Source organism: Macrotis lagotis, chromosome 5 (assembly GCF_037893015.1).
Source record: "Macrotis lagotis isolate mMagLag1 chromosome 5, bilby.v1.9.chrom.fasta, whole genome shotgun sequence".
Lineage (NCBI taxonomy): Eukaryota > Metazoa > Chordata > Mammalia > Peramelemorphia > Peramelidae > Macrotis > Macrotis lagotis.
The window spans coordinates 251,138,926-251,156,844 of NC_133662.1; positions in this window are offsets into that span (position 1 = coordinate 251,138,926).

Consider the following 17,919-nt stretch of genomic DNA (forward strand, 5'->3'; position numbering starts at 1 on the left):
GAAGTCATTGTGCCTCTTCTAAAATGAAAAGTGAATAAAAGTTTTGTTCCAAATGAATGTATTGCCATTTCTTAGCAGTGGTGATGGTGGTGGAGGCAGGGAATAGAGGCAGGAGGAGTACAGTATTATCTAGGGGCTACATGAGCTGGTCAGATAAATTTCAGAGCATAGGGAAAGGGGATGTTGGGAAGAGCTGCATATATTCTTATTTTACAGTTGAGGAAACAGCTCTAGGGAGATGGCACATTTTTTCTCAAGGTTTCTCAGATGATAAGAAGTAGGAGCAGGGTTCATAGGATCATATTGCTCAAAAGAGTTGGAGGAAGTTGTATATGGGGAGTTGCCCTAATAATCCCCACTAAGGGGGAGGCAGAAGACAAAGTGAAGGACAATGTAAAGGTCCACAGTGAAGAACCTCATGGACAGATGAAAAGTTTAGAACTTCAAATGAGGAATCACAATAGAACTCCTTTTCCCCATAAAACTTTAAACTTTGCTGCCCCTTTTTTCTTTAATAATTTTCTTCAGTGGATAGAGCACAGGCCCTGGACTCAGGAGGACTTGAGTTCAAATTTGACCTCAGACACTTAATAATTACCTAATTGTGTGGCCTTCGGCAAGTCACTTAACCCCTAGCTTTTCAAACTCCTCCCCCCAAATTTTTTTCTTATATATCATGACACTGAAAGGCATTAACTGACATGACCATTTCAGTGTATAAAGATAAATTTTAAAAAATTATGTGAAGCATAGTATGTCAGGGGAAAAAAAAATGTTGGCTGTAAAATTAAAGGATCTAGATTCAGAGTCCCCCCTTTGGCCATATGCAACTTTGGGCATATTTTCTGTTTTAGCCTCAGTTTCCTATTCCTAAAATAGGACTAGACACCCCTGATGTCCTTTCCTGCTCCTTATCTAGAATTCTATGATTGTGCTCTTGGCCTTTTCCCTGAACTCTAAATTTCTATTACAATAACAATCATTTTTAAAAGTAATTATAAAAGTATAATAAAAATATAATAAAAGTATAATAAAAATTGCTATATTTGTTTCTGTCCCTTTTTAAATTAATCTTAAGTGATATTTATATGTGTTCTTGACACTTTTGATTTACTTTCATTTTTTGTGTCTCAGTCTTTCCCCATTAACTCCTCCCCTTATTATAGTGGTTCTTTCCTCCTGCCAGTCCTTTAATAAGGAGACTATGAATACGGTTAAACCCATTTTCCAGATGAGAAAACCAAATCTTTCAAGGATAATTTGCCTTGCCCTCAATCACATAGCTATTGAGTATCTGAAGGGGCCTTTGAACTACTGCCTCCAGACTCCAAGTCTAAACCTCAGTGATTTCCTTCTTTCTACTCTCTGCTGGGAGAGAGCCCTGGAGGAAAGTCATCTCAGAGCCAAAGTTGGGTTTCTTTCATCCCTGGGAGATTTTTATTTTATTTTAAACTTCAGCAATGCTCATGTTATGTGTGAATTAACTATGAATTAAATTAGTTATGAATAAATCTATCAAATGGAAAGGTTTATAGTCTGAGTGAAAAAAGTCCGTTCATTATGATTATCCCATTCTGCTTAAAAACCATGATTTGGTACATTTTAATAGCAGTATCCAGAGGCCTGACTCGAAGCTTATATTTTTCATTAGCAGATCTTCATGCTTGGCTAGCAAGCCTTGAACTGTGATGGGTTTCTGTAGGAAACCATTGCTTTTAGATCTGTTAAATCATTGAAATACCCAAATCTTAATTAGACATTGGAGCAAAAATGAGCACTCAAACAATGATGCTTACATTAACTCTTTCACTTAGGATGACTTTTCTCACTTGAGCTAACAGAGGACTCAGAACTCTGTCTAATGGTAAGGAAAAGCATAACTCCACTTTTCTTATGTAAAAGTGGGGATCCACGGGTATGTGATAGTACATATGCTATAAGTTGTGATTGTTCTGATGGTTTCTTCTACTTTACTATTTTGCTTTGCTATAGAAGAAGGCTAAACTGGGAGCTGTGGGAGAGGGAATCTACCTAGAAAGGCTAATGATGGTAAAATGAAAGGCATCAGTAGACAGGCAGTATGACACAAAAGAAAGGACTTCAGCTTCCCACCACTTGTGTTTACTGTCTTTGTAACCCTGAGCATGCTCCTCTGGTCTTTAGTTCCTTTCTCTGTAAAATGAGAGAATTTGGCATGATGCTTCTCAATTTTGACCTATGATCTCTTGATGCTATGAGGGCTTGAAGGATAGGGGAGTCAGAAAGGAAGGGTTTGTGGAATGGGCCTAAGGGAGGGATTACTATGTGACATAGGGCAAATGATTCAACCTGTCTTTTGTTTTTTCAATTGTTTCAATCATGTCCAACTCTCTGTGACACCTTTTGAGATTTTCTTGGCAAAGATATTGGAGTGGTATGCCATTTCCTAACCAACTCATTTGACAGAGAAGAAAACTGAGACAAATAGGGTTAAGTGACTTGCCCAAGGCCACACATCTATTTTAGATTTGAACTTAGCTGAGAATTCTTGACTCCAAGTGGATGACTCCATCTACTGTGCAACTTAATGGTCAAACTCCTTTCACCTCAGTTTCCAATTTTCTAAAATGAGGGTTTCAGATAAGAGGAACTCTGAAGGAACTTACTTCAGGCAGGTTCCTTATAGCTCTAATTATGTGAACTTAAATGCCTAGGTCCTCCTCCACCTGGATCTACAGAGATCAGGTATCTACCACCAGTAAAGTTGAATTGAATCTAACAAGGTATGATATAGATTGAAAATAGCTAGTTAAGTGTGTCCAAGAGATTTGTGTCTTGGAAAGTGGTTTTCAATTATATTGGAGACAGAGAAGCCCTGGATTCTCCAAGTAAAGTGAAGCATATTTCGTTCATCTCTGGCCCTTTGTCTCTGACCTAAGGCCTTTTACAAGACCTTATTACTCTTGGACAAGTTAATCACTAAGATACATATAGGATAAAAAACTCCAAAAGGGATGACAAAATTCATGCTAACTGGCCATTGGGCCAATGACCAACTTAGTAATGAATATCTATTGTTGCATTCACAGAGATCATAGACTTATAGTTGGAAAATACCCTAAAAGATGGTTTGTTCCAACCTTCTTCTTTTACAGAAGAGGTAGCTGAGGGCAAGAGAGTGGTAAATGATTTCCATAAGGTCACGGAGTCATCACCTGATCCAAAATTTGTATCCTCTGTCTTCCAATTGAGATCTCTCTCTATTGAACTTTGTAATCAGGTTCTATAGAGCAAGACCATGTAAATTGTGATACATATTTTATGGCAAATTTTGTACTATTTTGGATTTAATAAAACCAGATCTATAGAATTTCATACACATACATGATTCAAGTAAAAGGCTTTATTTTCCCCCTAAGTGTTTGAATCATTACCTCATCTCTCCATCGTGCTAATAGGAATAGCTTACATTTACATAATACTACTTTATTGTGTCTTCTCACATCACTCCTGTGAGGTACCTCATAACGGGAATTATTTTCATGGGATCAAAGGATCATATAATCAGAACTGAAAGGGACCTTAGAGGTTGTGTCCAACCCCTTCATATTAGCAGATGATGAAACTAAGTCACTCAGGTTAAATGATTCACTCACAGTGGCTAAGTATCTGAGGAGGGATTGAAATCCAGGTTGTTTGCCTTCAAAACCAGCCCACCACATCGGCCTCTAAGGGAAACCAAATCAAGCCACATCACATTTCCATCCCCTTTCCTCATGTTCCACAAAGGGATATGAGTTGATTCAACGCCCCAATTTAAATCTCTTTTCTCACCCAAACAGGATTAAATAATCACATTGCTTCCCAATTGTCTAGTGACATGTGAACATCTGTTTCTGTGCAAATCTTCCCCATTCTTCATTTCTCTTCTCATTCTGAGTTCCTTAGTAGGTAGGAAGCATTCTTGCTAGGAGAACATCTGGCTGGAGAGTATTACATGAAGCATCTCTGCTCAGAAGCTGATTTTTGCAAAAATGAACACTAAGAAAATTCACTCAAGTAGTCTTTCTTTTAGTCTCCAAAGAACTAATTGCCTAGTGAATTATTCCCCACCCCCCTATCCTCTTAATCTATGTAGGTATTCCTCTAGTCTAGATGTATATGATGCTTCCCTTAGCTCATTAGAAATTTATTAACAACAGCAACAAATCCAATATGACATAGATAGTTAAAATGTTTAATGAAATCAATAAATAGTTATTTTGCACCTACAATGTGTGAGGCAATATACTAGGTGCAACAAATATAAAGACAAAAAATCACCATCCTTGTGCACAAAGAACTAATATGCTGATGGTTGAGCAACTATCAATGAAGAGCTATACAGCACGAATACTTCTGGTGAAGAGGTCTTGTTGTTTCCCCTCCGGTGTTTTGTTCCTAAGTCTCTCCAAACTGTTCAAAATTGGTTATTCATTGGTGCTATGTGTATTCTGTTTTGTAGGGACATTACGGATGCCTATGGAGATCAATTTGGCCATTAGAGAAAATCATGAGGGGGGTTCTAGTTGTGTCTTTATCAGATCCCCAGAAATCCCTTCACTTCTCTCCTTCCTAGCTTCCTCAACTGAAAAATCAGGGGTTGTATTAGATTACTTCTAAGGGCCCTTGGAGCTCTAATTCTATGATTTATGAAAAATCTCCCTTCTGTGGCTTCTTTTCATCCTCTATAGAATGGGGGTGGGGAAAGTTGGACTAAATACTCTTGATCCCTTTCAACTCTAAATCCCAGGATCTATTATAGACTCATATGTAGATGGATAAATTCAAGAAAAAAAATATTTAGCTAGATGCTGGGCCTATGGAGAAGCAGTTGAGTGCCAGCTGTCTACCATTTATATTGCTAATTTATTAAGCCCTGTTCTTTATCCTCTCTGGAAATCGCCTCAGTCCTGTTCACTGGCACACAATACCATGAGGGCCGCTCCTGCTGCAATCGCTGACAATCTCAATTATTCAGCTTTCTGCCAATTCCTCTTAGACTTTTCTAACGGGAGAATTTACACTGTGTTATTGAATTAAAAACAGCTCCAAGCTTTAGGGAATTTAAACTAATTAGCCAGCATTTGTAAACCCCTTTGTTCTCAGTAATTTGTTTACAAGAGTAAGTCAACCTTTTCATTATGGGTGCCTTGGCATGGACCACGTGCTTCAGTGGTACAGTCATTTTGGTGATGGGTTCAACTAAGCCAAAATGAGGAATCTCAGTTTTTCTTCTGGTAACGTACAGTGGCCCAACTCTTTGGCTCCGGCCCTCAAATATCAGTGTGCTTACAATTGTACCTAAGAAAATAAGACAAGCACCCCGTTGAACCATATTCCTGAACCATCCCTATCTAAAACAATAAATCATTCTAAATCTCCTTTACCATTGGGATATCCTGGGATCACAGAGTTAGAGCTGCAAGAGACTTAGCGGTCTAGAAAGAAATATTTCAACTTTTGTGGTTTGTAAATGAAGAGACTGGTGCACAGAGAAGGGAGGTGACTTGCCCACTGTCACACAGCAAAGTAGCAAAGACAAGACTTGAACCCTAGTTTTCTGACTTCAGATGCAGTGTCTTTTTTCCTTTTCATTTTAGAATGGAAGCTCCTTGAAGGCAGGGACTATTTTCTGCTTTCTTTGTATGAGTCAAAAAAAATGTCTTGCCCACAGTAGATATTTCATAAAGATTTATTGACTGACTAGTCTAAGCCACACTGCTTGTCTCCCCAACTGTAGGTCTTCCCACAGAGTGGATGATTATTTGTCCAGTAGGTCTTCTAACAAAGTATAGATGTTCATTTGTCTGGTATGGAAATAAGAAAGCATTAACTTAAAGTGTGTGGGTTGAATGGTTGCTAAGCTCCCTTCCGACTACAAAATTCTATGATCCCATATGTTAGGCTAATGTCCTCTTTCTATTGATTACTTCTAATTTATCCTTTCTCTCTCTCTCTCTCTCTCTCTCTCTCTCTCTCTCTCTCTCTCTCTCTCATATATATATATATATGTGTGTGTGTGTGTGTGTGTTACATGTATTATGTATAATATGTCTACTTCTCTATATCTTATTTATACATGAACCTCCTGAGAAAAGGGATATTTTTTGCCTTTTTTTTGAATCCTCAGCAGAGCCTCTGGAACTTAATAATTGTTCATTGACCACTGAATATTCTCTTTCTCCTCAAGTACATGGTAAACCTTAAAATATTGTATTGATGTTAGCAATGACGACGATGATGATAGTAACAGCTAACCTTTATATTGTGCTTATCATGTGCTATGCTTGAAAATTGATTTATAAGTATTATCTCATTTTATTATCACAACAACCTGGAAGTTGCTATTCTTATCTCCATTTTACAGATGAAGAAACTGAGGCAAATTGAGTGAAGTGACTTGCCCAGGGTCACACAGCTAGTCGATGTCTGAGACCAAATCTGAACTCAAATCTTCCTGATTCCAGGTTTGGTTGCTATATTCCCTGTGCCATGATGAGAATGATGATTCTCCTTTTGGAATCCAACCAACCCCTCTTCCCCAGGTTCTTTTTCTTGGTTTCCTTTTGCCTTTCTAGATCTGTGTTTAAATGCCTCACTTCCCTATGCTGCAAGTCTTTCAGTCTTCTGATTGCTATCATCTGGTCCCTGTGGGATAAGTGATTTTGTGCCACTTAAGTTCTGTATTGCACTAGGGCAAATAGAGGCTCATCCACATAGAGAATCAGAGGATCAAAGAAGTGGAAAGGACTTCAAAGGCTGTTGAGTTCAAAACCACCTTGGAAACATGCACTTTGTCTCCAACACTCCCTGAGTGCTCGCCCATCTCTGCTCTTTGGTTGGGAGCACAGTAATTCCAGGGCAGCCCATTTTCCTTTTGAACATCTCTTTTGATAATGGTGTTTTTTTTTTCTGTTGTTTTTCTTTTTATCAACCCAGCATCTGCCTTTCTGCAGTTTCGGTATATTTAATTCGACTAGCAAACATTAAGAAGCTAATAGTTCAGACCCTGTACTACCTTTTGGGGAAAACAAAGGTGATATTTTCTTTATCTCGTGAAACTTAAATTCTTCTGGAGAGATACAATATGAGCTTAGATTAATGTATAGAGGCAATGAATCCAGTCATCAGACCCAGGTTGGTATCTTCATGCAGATAGTTACTAAGCTATGTGACAAAGAACAAGACATGATCAATGACCCCTCTGGATTTCTGTTTCCTCGACTGTATAGAGCAGACATTCTGAAGTGACTATCTCAATTCCCACATGCCCTATTGGTCCTTAGACCCTAGCAACAACTGTCTGTCTGGTTGGTGATGTTGCTTAGTCTTCATTTTTGAAGAGGACCAATGACATCTTGAGTTAGATTCAAGTGAGGCAGAGCTACACAAAGTCGTCAACTCCCATCTCTCTTCAAGAGTCATTGAAGTCAGGGTGGCTAGGTTGCACAGTGGATAGAGCACCGGCCCTGGAGTCAGGAGTACCTGAGTTCAAATTCGTCCTCAGATGCTTAATAATGACCTAGCTGTGTGGCCTTGGGCAAGCCACTTAACCCAAATGCCTTGCCATAAAAAGAGTCATTGAAGTTCCATGGCAAGACAAGAGTGAGGGCAACTGGAGATGTGGTGGATGATCCTGGCATCCTTGATGTACGACCAAGTTCTAAGTACTCCACAGAGCCCACTACAGCTACTTTTATGATTTTGGAACAAATTGTTCTCATCTACCCATTCTTCTGGAAAAGTCTTCACATGCTTGGGGAGATATCCCTGTAACTCCTCACTTGGTTAGAGGTCTCTTCAGGGGTACTCATCCCCCTCTGCTGCCCACCTTTTCCCAATACTTCCCTGAGGTTTTAGAAGCTTTAAATACACAGAAGCCACACCTTGGTAAAACCATCTCAGCAGATTAAGGGTAATGGCCAGTCAGTCTAGTATCATAGACTACAAACCCCCTAATTCTGTGGATGAACCTATGCACTGTAAGTCTCTAAAAGTACATTTTTCACAGCTACCTTGTGAGATTTATTGGCTAGGTACATTATCTCCATTTCACAGATAGTATTAGTCACCCAGCAAGTTTGTAGAGGAATGAGAATTAACCCCCTTGTACATTCAGCTCCTAATCTAATGCTCTTCCTACTCTACCCTGAACTCTGCCTCTTAGGATCAGACAGCCCTGTTGATCAGTGTCCCTTGACCCTTTCACACATCTATCTGAGGAACTCTGGAAGGGCTCCAAAGCAGTCACGGATTATCTTTCCCATACCTTATGACATCCCATATTATTCAACCTTTGACTTGATGTTTTATCTTTAGATTTTCAGAAACTCTTAGTTTATCTCCCTGTAGAACACTTCTCTCTCTCTCTCTCTCTCTCTCTCTCTCTCTCTCTCTCTCTCTCTCTCACACACACACACACACACACACACACACACACACACACACACACAGACATAATGTGGAAGTACAATCACAAATAAAGGAGATCATACAGAGCAGTGCAAAGAATGGTAGACTGGAAATTGTAGGACAAGGCTTTGAATTTTTTGACTTTGGCAAGGAGAGTTTTGGCCTTCCTGTGTTTCCCCAGCACTTAGCCCTTGTAGCCATGGGGATATAAAGCAGGTATCAAATAAATGTATGTTGCCTTCACTTGAACTGACTTGATAGTCATGCCCTCTGCCTTTTGAATGAATCACTTCCTGATCCTCAGTTTCCTCATCCTCTAGACATTGGCCTAGGGGATCTAACTCTTTTAGCCCTACTTTTGTGCTCTAATGAAAGCTACCTGGCTACTGGACCCCTAAGAGTATTCCTGTTTTGCCACATTATGTTTTTCCCTGACTCTCTGACATTTTATTCTGATAACATGGTCAACTCTGTACCTTGAGAACCAGATGGAGGACACATGACCAGAAGGCTAAGATAGATAACTCTCCATTGATGATCTGGCTATATTTAGTTATCAAGGAGAAAGGCTATTGTTCTTCATGGAATTATTGCCATAACTGTTGTCTTTCCAGCTCCCAGATCTAATTGTCTTCTTTTCCTGGTTGGGATAATGTTTTTCTTTAGTGGCATGTATATATGTGTCAGTGTTGTAACATGTGAATCTGGTTTAGTTGCTGTGACAGCTGCATGAAGAGAAAAAAAGGGAAAAAAGAGAAATAAGAGATGAGGGGAAAAGAAGAGAAAAGAAAGGGGAAATGAAAAGAAGAGAAAGAAAAGGAAGGAAGAGAAGTAAAGAAGGAAAGGGAAAAGGAAAGAGGAAAGGAAAGAGAATAGGAAAGATAAGAGGCAAGAGAAGGGAAGGGGAAGGGAGGGAAGAAGAAAGGGAAGGAAGGGAAGGGAAGAAGGAGGGGAGGGGAGGGAAGGGAAGGGAAGGGAAGAAAGGGAAAGGAAGTGGAGGGGAGGGAAGAAGGAGGGGAAGTCAGTAATAAATTGCTGAAAGAAAACATAATTCTATCTGTTTTCTCCAATTCTGCAGCAACTCAGAAGTTTGTGAAAACACACCTTTGCAGAATGGTCAGATCCTAACTAACTGGAATGTCTGACTAAATAGCTATTTTGAAAACCTAATGCTAAAGTAAGTCTCTTAAAACAATTGCAGGGAAGATGAATTCAAGTAGAAAGGCAGAGATTAGCAACACTGTACAATTTTCTATCATTTTAAGCCACAGAACACAACCTGAAAATGGCCGATAATTGGGGCATAGAAGTGTCTCCAGGCTGCCTATTTTACTCTCATTTTCCCCAGATGTATTTATATTTGATCTCCTAGTGAGCAGACTGAAATTAGAGAGCTATGTCCTCAGTCTTTGGAACAAGCAAAAGGATCCCTAGTTTGTTGACCTTAGTCCTGGAAACCATTTCAACCACTTGATCCACTCCTTAAGGTAGGCAGGGTGACATTTGGGATGGTGACAGGCCCAAAGGTCACAAGAGAATAAAGGAGATGTTCTACAGCCAGATGTTAAAAACCAAGCTATTTCAGTCTTCATGGGAATTTCTGCCCACATATTCAGCCGCATATTGTGAGAGGCAGAGTGGGACAATGGTTAGATTATTGGATTTTGCAGTTAGAAAACATTGGGTTTGAATCTTGACTTAACATAAGCTTTAACACTTGGACAAGTTACTTAACTTAAACTTCACTGGGCTTCAGTTTCCTCATCTGTAAATTGAGGAAGTTGAACTCAATGACCATTAAATTGCCTTCCAACTCTAAATCTATGATCTCATGACTAGTGACCTTGAAGTCCCTTCTAGTTATAGATACATTAGCCTAGGATCTGCTATTTGGGGGCACAGTGGAATCAGGAAGATCCCAGTTCAAATCCAGTCTTAGACACTTACTTGCTATACGATTCTAGGTAAGTCACTTAAGCCTGTTGTCTTAGTTTCCTCATCTGTCAAATGAACTGGAGAGAGAAATGGCAAACCGCTCCAGTGGCTTTGCCAAGAACAATCCACATGGGGTCATGAAAAGTCAAAGAGGACTGAAACAACTGAACAATAATATCATCTGTGATTAAGGAATTGTATGACCTTGGGTGAATCATTTCTCCTCTCTGAGTCTCAGTGTTCTCTATGATTCTATGACTTGTGAGTCATAGCCTATCATAAATTCACCAGTGGGGTTCCCCAGTAAATTGCGAGAGGACGGGGGAGGATTTTGTTACATTCTCCTAACAGGTTTTGGATGCTAGTAAATACAATGTTGTCTAGAAGTTATCACTTTCTCTCCCAACCTCCCCAATTCACCATTTTTTCAGATGACATCACTTAGATTTGTTCTTATGTATAATTGCTCAAGTGTGATATATCGAATCCTCCTCTCACATTGCATTTGGTCAGACTACCCGTGCAGGAAAAAAACAAAAGAATGAAGAAAACTTATTATCCACACTATGACAGACTTTGAATAGACAACAAAAGTGTGTCTATGAGAACACTGATGTGGAACAGGTGGTACAAAGAAACAATAGGCCAGGTTCAGAATTCCTGTCACCTCTAGGATCAAATGCGAAATCCTTCCTTTGTCTTTCACATCTAGTCATGCCCTCCACTTCCCCAACACACACACACACACACACACACACACACACACACACGCACACACATACACAGACACACAACCCCTTTACAAGTTTTCTTCAACCTTACTCCCTGACTCTAGTCTCTTGACTCTGGGAATTTTCTCTGATGGGCCACTGTGTCTGGAATACTTTTCCTCCTCTATTCTAACCACTGATCTTCTGGCTTCTGTAAATCTCAACTAAAATTCCCCCCAAAGATAAAAACCCAAACCGTCTTGATTCCAGTGCCTTCCCTCTTTAATTATTTCCTATTTTTCCTACACTTCATATATATTAGTTTGCATATTTTCTCCCCCATGAGACTGTAAGGTCCTTGATGGCAGGGAGTGCCTTCTGCCTCTCCGGTTGTATCCCTGATACTTAGGTGAGTGACTGACCCACACGCAGTTTGTCCTTCCTATTCAAAGAAGACTGCAACATCAGGGAGGGGATGCCATGACAAGCATGTGAACTGGATTTGAGTGGGGAGTGGGGGGCTTTGCTAAGTCAACTGCCTCACTTTCTCCTCTGGAGTCATCTGGATCCAGTGACCAGATATGTATCAGCATGATTGGAGATGGCCCTGGATGTGAGACAATTAGGGTTAAGTGACTTGCTCAAGGTCACACAGCAAGTAAGAGTCAAGTGTCTGAGACATGCCCAGTAGAAGCTTCCTAAATGTTTATTAACTATCAGATTAGAAGATCTCCAAGGTCCCTCCCAGCTCTTACTCTACCTACACTTGTATGATCTTATTGTGTCAGAGCTGGACGGCACCTTCAAAATCATTTAGTCCAACTTTTAAGTGTAAGAACTTTCTTCCTTTTGACTTTCAGGACTTAGCACAGTGTCAGTGTGAGGCTTAATAAATGCCAATTGAGTTGAATGTAATGGGGACTCCCTAATTTACAAAAGAGAGAACTGAGACCCAGGGAGGCAAATGAATTTGCACAAGGTCCCACAGCAAATTAGTAGAAATGCACAAAGCTTCCTGTTTGGTTCCCTCTTCACCATATGATGCTGCCTCCAATGTATTGGTGCGCCACATGTTTTCCCATGGTCTCCTCTTGCTATTGGAAACTTCATTCTGCACTGCAGAGGTCCCTCACAAGCAAGAATAGAGGATGATACAGTTAAAGGAAAAGACTTAGCACAGAAACTTCTGTCTATCTATTCTCCAAGTGCTTAAAAACCTTTGGAGGACTATTAACATCTCATTGACCTTCACATCGTCCTTGCCCAATAATCTCTTATTCTTGAGGAATCTAGTTATTAGAGGCAGTCAATGTAGGGTGGGGATGGCAGCTGGGCCATGCCATGATTTCCGGACCAGGATAAAAGGTAGATTTTAAGCACTGAGAATTCCTTCCTACTTCTAATCATCTTTCTACAGCTGAGGTTTCTCTATTTGTCATCTCCAGGGATGAGCTGATGGGAGAATGACCCATTCCTTTCACTTCCTACTTCCAAAGGGGAAATTTATTTTCTTCTCCAATAAGGCACAGAAGAGAATATTCCTTTGACCTTCGTAAGTCATCTAGCCCAAGTCCTTCATTTTACAGTTAAAGAAAAATGAGACGGAGAGAAGTGAATTGAGTTGACCAAAGATAATAATACCTCTCAGGATTGTTGTGAGTATAAATGGAAATATTGTCAATAAAAAGCTTTGTAAACCTTAAAACACAAAATAAATGTTAGACATAATTATTATTGCCCCAAATCAGCCAAATAGTAGAGAAAGAATTTGAACTCAGGTTTTTTGGTTGCTGATATTTATACCTTGTCAGATTTCTCTTTTGGTAGCAAGAAATGATTAACATTTTCCAATAATGATTGACATGGAAAAATGCTTGCCTAAGGAAGTATACTAACTTCCAGATGGATAATAAGTATAAGAGTATAAATTCATTCTCTGAGTCACACTCTCATAGGACTTGAATTCAAATCCCGACTCAGCTCTGCCCATGGGCCTCAGTTTTCTCCTTTGTAAATAGAGGGATTGGATAAATTCTCAAGTATTATATGCTATGCCCTATTGAGGTTTTCCTTGATTGTCAGTATTGGGTTGCCTTCAGGCAAAAACCCCTCCATGAGCTGCCACATCTTCCTCTCTGATGCAGGAGTGAATCCTTGATGATAGAGGCAAGGTTAGGCTTCTCACAAGATTCTGGGACTTTCTGAGTTTCTTGCCTGTGGTGGAAACACTTTGATTAAGTCTCTTTTTAAAACTACAGTTGATCTGCTCTCAGCTCCAACATGACAAGTTGGATTAAAGCATTTTATGTGGGAGAAAGTTTTGGATCCTGGATCTTCAAAGGAGCTGGTTTTAGTTTGTGTAAATTTAGCAGGAGGGACCATGAGGAGAGCTAGCTAGGAACCAGTAGAAAGATTTTTTCCTATGAGTTAAAGTTACCTGGAATTCTCCCCTATGCATTGATGTTTCTCCTTCTCATTCATTATACTCTCCACAAACATTATTCTGTGCCAAAGAGTAACTGTTAATTTCCAGAGCAAAAAAACTGCCACATTTAATTGCATAAAACATATCCATGCTTAGATGGAGAAACTGAGGTTCACACCCAAGCAGCATTTGACTGAAATGTTTTTAAAATGATGAGACCCCTAAAGACAACAATGTGGTATGGTAGTAACTTGGGAGTCAGAAGTTTTGAGTTTTTCTCAAATATGAAAAGAGTTATAACTCTGGAGACTAAAGATCTAGGTTCAAATCCCACCCTTGATGTTTAATTCCTGTGTGACCTTAAACAATCACTTAATCTTTGTAGGTCTCAGTCTCCTCTTTTGTAAAATGACATAGCATCCTATAGAAGATAGCGTAATGAACTTAGAGGAAGGAAAGCAGAGTTCGAATCTTGCCTCACACATTCACTAATGTGACTGTGGGAAAATGACTGAAACTCTTGGCGTGACTATCTCCTTATTTCAATTCAATGATCTCTAATCAATCAATCAATAATTATTTTTGATCCTTTATTTTAGAAGATCACAGAATCAGAGAGGTGGTGCCATGGCAAGCACATGGACTGGATGGTGCTCTGCTAAGTCACCTGCCTCACTTTCTTCTCCAGAGCCATCTGAGTCCAGTGGCCAGATAAGAATCCAAATGACTGGAGATGGGTCTGGATGTGAGGCAATCAGGTTAAGTGACCTGATCAAGATCTCACAGCTATTAAGAGTCAAATATTTGAGGCTAGATTTGAACTCTTGTCCTCCTGATCCCAAGATGGATGTTCTCTCCACTGTGCCACCTAGCTGTCCCAATCAATAAACATTTATTAAGTGTCTACTGTGTACCAACCATTGTGCTAAAGGTTGGGGATAAAAAGAAAGGCAAAAGAAAATTCCTACCTTCAAAATTATATGCTATTCTAGCTTTAACTGTATTATAACCTTTACTTTGTTGTTATTGCTTAAATCTTCTGTCATATCCAACTCATCATAACCCCATGGACCAAACCACACCAGGTTCTTCTATCCCCCACAATTGAAGGTTGTCCAAGTTCATATTTTTGTTTCCATGAACTATCTATCCATCTCATCCTCTGCCATCCCTGTCTCCTTTTACCTTCAATCTTTCCCAGGGCCTTTTTTATGAGGCCCATCTTCTTATAGGGTGACCAAATTATTTCAGCTTCACCTCCACTATTTGACCTTCCAGTGAATGACCTGAATTAATTTCTTTGAGTATTTGACTGACTTGAACTCCTTGCTATTTGAGAAACTTTCAAAAGTCTTCTCCAGTACCCCAGTCTGAATCCATCAGTTTTGTAGAACTCAACATTCCTTATAGTTCAATTCTCACAGTCATACATTGCTACTTGAAAAAAAAAACAGCTTTGGTTTTATGGACTTCTGTTGGCATGGTGATGCCTCAACATGCTGTTCAGATTTGTCATAGCTTTCTTTCCAAGGAACAAGTATCTTTTAATTTCATGCTCATAGTCATTGTCTGCAGTGATCTTTGAACTCAAGAATATAAAATCTGACACTACTTCCATTTCTTCTCCTGCCATGAAATGATGGGACTAGTTTGCTAAGATTGTAGTTTTGTTTTGGGTTTTTTTTTTTGATGTTAAGCTTTAAGTCAGCCCTTAACCCTCATCTTTAACCCTCATCAAGAGGCTTCCTAATTCCCTTTTCCTTTCTGCCTTAAGGGTGGATCATGTGCATATCTGAGATTGTTGATATTTCTCCCAGCAATTTTCATTCTAATTTTTGATTCACTCAGCCTAGCAGAAAATAGCAAGGAGAGATAAGAAGGTTTTCTTAACTGAACATTGCAGAGAAATAGAATAAAATATTAGAATTGGAAAGACAAGAGATCTTTTCAAGACAATTGAACTTATCAAGGGAAAGTTTCATGCAAAAAAATAGGCGTAACAAAAAGGCAGAAATGAGAGGGATTTAACAGAAACAGAAGCAATTAAGAAGAGGTGGCAGAAATTTACAAAAGAACAATACAAGTGGCAGCTAGGTGACACATGGAGAGAGCACCCATCCTGGATTCAGAAAGACATGAGTTCAAATCTAGCCATAGATACTTAGTAACTGTGTGGTTCTGGGTAAAGTCACTCCAAATTTCCTCCAAGAAAGGAAAGGGGAGAAGCAGAAAATGCAGAAACAGAGGCAGAAGCTGAAGAAGCAGAAAAGAACCATATAAGAAAGATCTCAACATTCCCATTAAACATGATGGGGTAAGTATTGATCTAGAGTCAGACATCCTGCAGAATGAAGTCAAGTGGACTTTGGAAAACATTTTTTGCAATAAGATTAGTAAAGGTGAATGAATTCCACCTGAGCTATTCAAAACTCTGCAAGAGGATGCTGTTAAAGTGCTGTATGCCAGTGGATTTGGAAAACGCAGCAATGGTCACTGAATTTGAAAAGATTAGTTTACATCCCAGGTCTAAAGAAAGGCAATGCCAAATAATGTTCAAATTACTGAATAATTGCACTCATTTCACATATTAGCAAGGCTATGTTTAACATTCTGCAAGCTAGGCTTCAACAATTTGTGAATAGAGAATTACTAGAAGTTCAGGTTGGTTTTTAAAGAGGCAAAGGACCAAATGAGGAAGAGATCAAATTTACAACATTTGATGATTATGGAGAATACAAGGCAGTTCCAGAAAAAAACATCTATTTTTGTTTCATTGACTATCCAGAAAGACATTGACTTGATGGATCACAGTAAAATGTGATGAGTCCTCAAAGAGATGAGAGTGCCAGATCATCTTATTTGTCTCCCAAGGAACCTTTATGCAGGGCAAGAAGTAACAATTAGAACAAAATATGGAATTGTTGATTGGTTCAACATTGGAAAGGAAACATGACAAGGCTTTATATTATCACCTTGTTTATGTGATCTTTACTAAGTTGGGTAGAATAACGTTTCTCCTCTGGCACTCTGTATTCTTATCTCTAAAATGAGTGTTTTGGACAAGATGATCTCCAAAGGATTTTTCACTTTTAAATTACCCCATAGAGGTGACTAGGTGACACAGTGGATGGAGCACTGGCCCTGGAGTCAGGAGTACCTGAGTTCAAATCTGGCTTCAAATACCAAATAATTGCCTAGCTGTGTGGCCTTTGGCAAGCCACTTAACCCCATTGCCTAGCAATCCCCCCCAAAAAACCCCATTAAAAATAAAGTACCCCATAGAGCTAGAAGAGGCCTTACAGGTCATCTAATCTAATGCCCTTATTTTATGTATGGGGAAGCACAGGTCTAGAGAAAGATTTGCCACGGTCATACAGACTGTTTGGTGGTGGAGTATGTATGAGGTTTTCAGGAAGGCCTAGCACCTCTCATGTGAAGATTTACAAAGCTCTTTTCAGGGCTACTCATTCAGCTTTGCTGTCTGTCTCCTAGCTCTGACCTGTGACTCTAAGAAGCTGGAGCATGTATAACAGTCATACCCTGGTAAAACCATCTCAGCAGATGGATTAAACCAGGCTGAGAATAATCGACAGGCCTCAAACCCATCAGTGGGTTGGGAAGATGTCTACCTTAAGCAGTGAAGATTTTCCCTGAGGAAATGAGTAGAGGTGAGCAATCCCAGTGGCCATGAGGTGAATGAAACAGGCACTGTTGGCATTTAGAGTTTGATTAGACATTGAAGAAACCAAGATCATCCTCTGCATCCTGGACCATCCCAGTCATCCTGACTTTTGTCTTGTCACTGGACTTCAATGACTCTGGAAGAGAAAAATTGGTGACTTGGTACAACTGTTTCACTTCAATTCAATTCATGAACAAGTCAAGATATCACCCTGTGAGGTCATTGTTCTCTTTGAAAATAAGGGTGAATACCAATGTGAAATGGAAGAAGGTGTCATAGCTCTGATTGATGCATTCATCAGGGCACTGAAATAAAGAAGGTTGCACTTTGTCCCCTTTGTAGCCTTCTGATCCTCCATTGCCATTTATCCTAATCCTTCACTGCTTCAACACATGTTTTGCTATATCCACAGTGGAATACCACCACCACCACCACCACCACCACCACCACCACTTAGTCCCTTACCTAGATCTGGCATGATATTTCTAAGTTGAAACCTCTTTGAGGTTTAATGACTCAATATCCTTCTGCCACAGAGTCTGGCTGTGTCCTTGCTTTGAGTCAAAAGACCACTATTCTTCCTCTACCATTTCCTCTGAGATTTGAGAGAGACCATTAACTGTGTTTTGCACATTCAGGGTAGGCTTTAGATGGTAGATCTTTCTTCTAACCAGAAAGAGTACATTCTACTGCTAAAACTTTGCAACCGAACTAATGTCAGCACAGGGAAGGTG